The sequence below is a fragment of the Saccopteryx bilineata genome, chromosome 5 (assembly GCF_036850765.1).
Source record: "Saccopteryx bilineata isolate mSacBil1 chromosome 5, mSacBil1_pri_phased_curated, whole genome shotgun sequence".
NCBI classification, from domain to species: domain Eukaryota; kingdom Metazoa; phylum Chordata; class Mammalia; order Chiroptera; family Emballonuridae; genus Saccopteryx; species Saccopteryx bilineata.
Window position 1 is genome coordinate 51,436,436 of NC_089494.1, and position 6,618 is coordinate 51,443,053.

The window sequence follows — 6,618 nt, forward strand, 5'->3', positions numbered from 1 at the left end:
TTTACTTTGAAGATAATCTCATGTGGACTATATAAATTGAGAGAGACCAGACTAATATATAGGCAGAATATGTGATTATTAAATGTTAAATTTGATGGAGTCTGCCAAAGTGTTCTCATATAACCATTGATTAGTATTTATCCATATTTATCAATAACTTCTAGTTTCCATGTACAATCCCAGGACATAGATATTAATGAAGTAATCGCTGAATAGTTGTAAAATAAGGTAGATTTAACAAAATAGTGTTGGAACATAGTGAAAGAGATTAATATAAGGCAAAATCAAACTTTTATAGAAATGGCAAGATTTAATCTGAGCTATGAAGAAAGTATAGTCATTTCTTGATAGTTGGTCAAATAAGTTTGTCAATATGATGTATATATTTGCTCGCTTATAGTTTGCATTGGGGGCTGGGCAATGCCAGATATAGTGGTCTGTGAGGTTGCAGGTTGCCTTCCTGATTGGGAGGGGCCATTGTCTTTCTAATGTTTACTGGAAGAGAGATTTTCCCCCCCCCACCAAGAGGTGCAGGAAGATTTCTTTTTTCTCTCCTCTCTGATCCCTTCCGCTCCATGGGAAAAGCAGGTTTTCTGCTTTTCCCTTGGCTTTTCTTGTGGCTTGCCTCTCTTGGTGAGCCACCAATAAACAGAATGGCCCACCATCCTTTGACTTTGCTGTTTCCTTACCGTCTGCCTGAATTCAATGAAAACCTGCAAGAGCCAGGTGGCTGTGGCTACTGGCAGTACATTGATTAAAAAAAAAAAAAAAAACAGAGGAAAACATCCAAGAAAAATGAACAGTATAAGCCAGGGGTCCCCAAAATACGGCCCGCAGGCCGCATGTGGCCCCCTGAGGCCATTTATCTGGCCCCGCCGCACTTCTGCACTTCCAGAAGGGGCACCTCTTTCATTGGTGGTCAGTGAAGCACAGCATCGCTCATGTACAGTACTACTTCCGGTGACGTGAACACATGCCTCACGGCTCCAGAAGCACATCATATCACTTGTTACAGCTAGCAGTGACAAATATAGAACTGGACATTGACCATCTCATTAGCCAAAAGCAGGCCCATAGTTCCCATTGAAATACTGGTCAGTTTGTTGATTTAAATTTACTTGTTCTTTATTTTAAATATTGTATTTGTTCCCGTTTCGTTTTTTTTTTTTTTTTACTTTAAAATAAGATATGTGCAGTGTGTATAGGGATTTGTTCATAGTTTTTTTTATAGTCCTGCCCTCCAACGGTCTGAGGGACAGTGAGCTGGCCCGCTGTGTAAAAAGTTTGGGGACCCCTGGAATAAGCTAACACAGAGGTAAGAAAGTATGGATCATGCACAAGGAACCCAGGAGAAACAGAATAATGTTCAAGAAGATCTCAGTGTCAGAAACAATGCATTTATTTTAAAAATTGCAACAAGAAATTGACTTGCCAAATTTTAAAAAAATATTTGGTTAAAGGGCAAGAAACAATACTATCACTGTTGCAGTCTATAGCTTCTCATGTTGGAAAAACAGGAATTTTCTCACATGACTATTCACAAAGCTCATTGTCTCTCTTCACATCTTAGCAACTGAAAAGGCAGAGAGAAATGTGTTTTTGGTGGGTAATCAACAACCCATGATAAATACCAATGTAAAGCCAGTCCCCACAGCCACCATCACAGCTGCCTGGCCCATGCAGGTTCGCATTGATTTCGGACAGTTGGTAATGAAACGACGGAGCCAAGAACTGGTAGGCAATTAGCTTTAATCCTAGCTTGCACCCAGCGGGCAAGTAAAACACACACTGGGCTCCAAAACCCACTCATTCAGCACTCACAAAGCTACTGACTTCTCCAAGTTTCCTAGAATCAAAGGTTTCTAGCTCACCAGACTTATTCAATTCTGTTTTCCATCTCCTTCTTTCTACACAAACTCTGCACAAACTGGTTTCTCCTTCAGCACTCCAACATCTTGGCTGACTCTCCTCTCCTCCACATGGCCTTTTTCTGCTTTCCCCCAGCATGGGCTCCTCCTAGAATGTAATCACTCTTTTCCAGGAACAATGTGATCTCTCTTCCCTTTAAAACCTTTTGGCACGAAAGCCTTCCCCCAACACACATTAATATAATCATTCCCATCCCAAGCAAGAAGGGCAACTAATGTTATTACCTGGGCAACGGGCTTCCATGTGGGCAGCACCATCTATAACAAAGTGAGCATAATATATTTTATCTGCCCAACACCAACATGTCATTTTTTCTTCTTTTTAATTTTTTTTTATAATTTTATTTTTTTAATGGGGTGACATCAATAAATCAGGATACATATATTCAAAGATAACAAGTCCAGGTTATCTTGTCATTCAATTATGTTGCATACCCACCACCCAAGTCAGATTGTCATCTGTCACCTTCTATCTTGTTTTCTTTGTGCCCCTCCCCACCCCCTATCCCTCTCCCATTCCCCCCTCCCCCCCGCATAACCACCACACTCTTATCAATGTCTCTTAGTTTCACTATTATGTCCCACCTACGTATGGAATAATACAGTTCCTGTTTTTTTCTGATTTACTTATTTCGCTTCGTATCATGTTATCAAGATCCCACCATTTTGCTGTAAATGTTCCGATGTCATCATTTCTTATGGCTGAGTAGTATTCCATAGTGTATATGTGCCACATCTTCTTTATCCAGTCATCTATTGATGGGATTTTTGGTTGTTTCCATGTCCTGGCCACTGTGAACAATGCTGCAATAAACATGGGGCTGCATGTGTCTTTACGTATCAATGTTTCTGAGTTTTGGGGATATATACCCAGTAGAGGGATTGCTGGGTCATAAGGTAGTTCTATTTTCAGTTTTTTGAGGAACCACCATACTTTCTTCCATAATGGTTGTACTACTTTACATTCCCACCAACAGTGTATGAGGGTTCCTTTTTCTCCACAGCCTCTCCAACATTTGCTATTACCTGACTTGCTAATAACAGCTAATCGAACAGGTGTGAGGTGGTATCTCATTGCCGTTTTGATTTGCATTTCTCTAATAGCTAAAGAAGATGAGCATCTTTTCATATATCTGTTGGCCATTTGTATTTCTTCCTGGGAGAAGTGTCTGTTCATGTCCTCTTCCCATTTTTTTATTGGATTGTTTGTTTGTTTGTTGTTGAGTTTTATGAGTTCTTTGTATATTTTGGATATTAGGCCCTTATCTGAGCTGCTGTTTGAAAATATCATTTCCCATTTAGTTGGCTTTCTGTTTATTTTGTTATCAGTTTCTCTTGCTGAGCAAAAACTTCTTAGTCTGATGTAGTCCCATTCATTAATTTTTGCCTTCACTTCTCTTGCCATTGGAGTCAAATTCATAAAATGCTCTTTAAAACCCAGGTCCATGAGTTGAGTACCTATGTCTTCTTCTATGTACTTAATTGTTTCAGGTCTTATGTTTAGATATTTGATCCATTTTGAGTTAATTTTTGTACAGGGGGAGAGACTGTAGTCCAGTTTCATTCTTTTGCATGTGGCTTTCCAGTTTTCCCAGCACTATTTATTGAAGAGGCTTTCTTTTCTCCATTGTGTGTTGTTGGCCCCTTTATCAAAAATTATTTGACTATATATATGTGGTTTTATTTCTGGACTTTCTATTCTGTTCCATTGGTCGGAGTGTCTATTTTTCTGCCAATACCATGCTGTTTTGATTGTTGTGGCCCTATAATAGAGTTTGAAGTCAGGTATTGTTATGCCCCCAGCTTCATGCATTTTCTTTAGGACTGCTTTGGCTATTCGGGGTTTTTTATAGTTCCATATAAATCTGATGATTTTTTGCTCCATTTCTTTAAGAAATGTCATTGGAAGTTTGATGGGAATTGCATTAAATTTGTATATTGCTTTGGGTAATATAGCCATCTTGATTATATTTATTCTTCCTAGCCAAGAACAAGGTATATTCTTCCATCTCATTATATCTTTTTCGATTTCCCTTAACAATGGTTTATAGTTTTCATTATATAAGTCCTTTACATTCTTTGTTATGTTTATTCCTAAGTATTTTTTTTTGTTGCAATCGTGAAGGGGATTATTCTTTTGAGTTCCTTCTCAGTTGTTTCATTGTTGGCATATAGAAAGGCTATTGACTTCTGTATGTTAATTTTGTATCCTGCGACCTTACTGTATTGGCTTATTGTTTCTAGTAGTCTTTTTGTGGATTCTTTGGGGTTTTCGATGTATAGGATCATATCATCTGCAAAAAGTGATACCTTTACTTCTTCTTTTCTGATATGGATACCTTTTATTTCTTTGTCTTGTCTGATTGCTCTGGCTAGAACCTCTAGTACCACATTAAATAAGAGTGGAGAGAGTGGACAACCCTGTCTTGTTCTTGATTTAAGGGGGAAAGCCTTCAGTTTAGTGCCATTTAATATGATGTTAGCTGATGGTTTATCATATATGGCCTTTATCATGTTGAGATATTTTCCTTCTATACCCATTTTGTTGAGAGTCTTAAACATAAAATTGTGTTGTATTTTATCGAAAGCCTTTTCTGCGTCTATTGATAAGATCATGTGGTTTTTGTTCTTTGTTTTGTTGATATAGTGTATTACATTAACCGTTTTACATATGTTGAACCATTCTTGAGATTCTGGGATGAATCCCACTTGATCATGATGTATTATTTTTTTAATATGTTGTTGTATTTGATTTGCTAGTATGTTGTTTAGTATTTTAGCATCTGTATTCATTAGAGATATTGGTCTGTAGTTTTCTTTTTTTGTGCCATCCTTGCCTGGTTTTGGTATGAGGGTTATGTTGGCCTCATAAAATGTGTTTGGAAGTATTGCTTCTTCTTCAATTTTTTGGAAGACTTTGAGTAGAATAGGAACCAAGTCTTCTTTGAATGTTTGATAAAATTCGCTGGTATAGCAGTCAGGGCCTGGACTTTTATTTTTGGGGAGGTTTTTAATGTTTTTTTCTATTTCTTCTCTACTGATAGGTCTGTTTAGGCTTTCTGCTTCTTCTTGACTCAGTCTAGGAAGGTTGTATTTTTCTAGGAATTTATCCATTTCTTCTAGGTTGTTGAATTTAGTGGCATAAAGTTTTTCATAGTATTCTACAATAATTCTTTGTATATCTACGGTGTCCGTGGTGATTTCTCCTCTTTCATTATGGATTTTGTTTATATGAGTTCTTTCTCTTTTTTCCTTGGTAAGTCTTGCCTAGGGTTTGTCAATTTTGTTGATCTTTTCAAAGAACCAGCTCCTTGTTCTATTAATTTTATCTATAGCTTTTCTGTTCTCTAATTCATTTATTTCTGCTCTGATTTTTATTATCTCCTTTCTTTGGCTGGTTTTGGGTTGTCTTTGTTCTTCTTTTTCTAGTTCCTTAAGGTGGGAAGTTAAGTGGTTCACTTGGGCTCTCTCTTGTTTGTTCATATATGCCTGAAGCGATATGAACTTCCCTCTTATCACTGCTTTTGCTGCATCCCATAGATTCTGATATGTCGTATTGTCATTTTCATTAGTCTGTATATATCTTTTGATCTCTGCACTTATTTCTTCTTTGACCCATTCATTTTTTAAAAGTATGTTGTTTAGTTTCCACATTTTTGTGGGATTTTTTTCCTCTTTTTTGCAGTTGAATTCTAGTTTCAAGGCTTTATGATTAGAAAATATGCTTGGTACAACTTCAATTTTTCTGAATTTGCTGATCTTGTTTTTGTGGCCCAACATATGGTCAATTCTTGAGAATGATCCATGTACACTGGAGAAAAATGTATACTCAGTCACTTTGGGATGAAATGTCCTGTAGATGTCTATCATATCCAGGTGCTCTAGTGTTTTGTTTAAGGCCACTATGTCTTTGTTGATTCTCTGTTTGGATGACCGATCTAGAGCCGTCAGCGGTGTATTGAGGTCTCCAAGTATGATTGTATTTTTGTCAGTTTTTGTTTTAAGATCAATAAGTAGCTGTCTTATATATTTTGGTGCTCCTTGGTTTGCTGCATATATATTAAGAATTGTTATGTCTTCTTGATTCAGTGTCCCCTTAGCCATAATGAAATGGCCATTTTTGTCTCTGAGTACTTTTCCTGTCTTGTAGTCAGCATTATCCGATATGAGTATTGCTACACCTGCTTTTTTTTGGATGTTATTTGCTTGGAGTATTGTTTTCCAGCCTTTCACTTTGAATTTGTTTTTATCCTTGTTACTTAGATGAGTTTCTTGTAGGCAGCATACAGTTGGATTTTCTTTTTTAATCCATTCTGCTACTCTGTGCCTTTTTATTGCTGAGTTTAATCCGTTTACATTTAGTGTAATTATTGATACTTGTGAGTTCCCTATTGCCATTTTATATCTTGCTTTCTGTTAGTTTTGTGTCTTGTTTGATCCTTCTCTTTCGTTTTTCTATCTTTTGTTTTTATTTGGTTGTATTCCATACATCTTTCCTCTGTTGCTATCTTTTTTATGTCATGTGCTTCTGTGGTGGTTTTTTCAATGGTGGTTACCTTTGAGTAATGAAAAGGGTCCCTACCCTGTTCATTGTAGCGAACTATTTTGTGAGTACTTTTGCACTCCATCGTCCTTTGCTACTGTTAATCTCCATCTTCTCCCCCTCTTTCTTTTTGTTGTTGTCACAGTT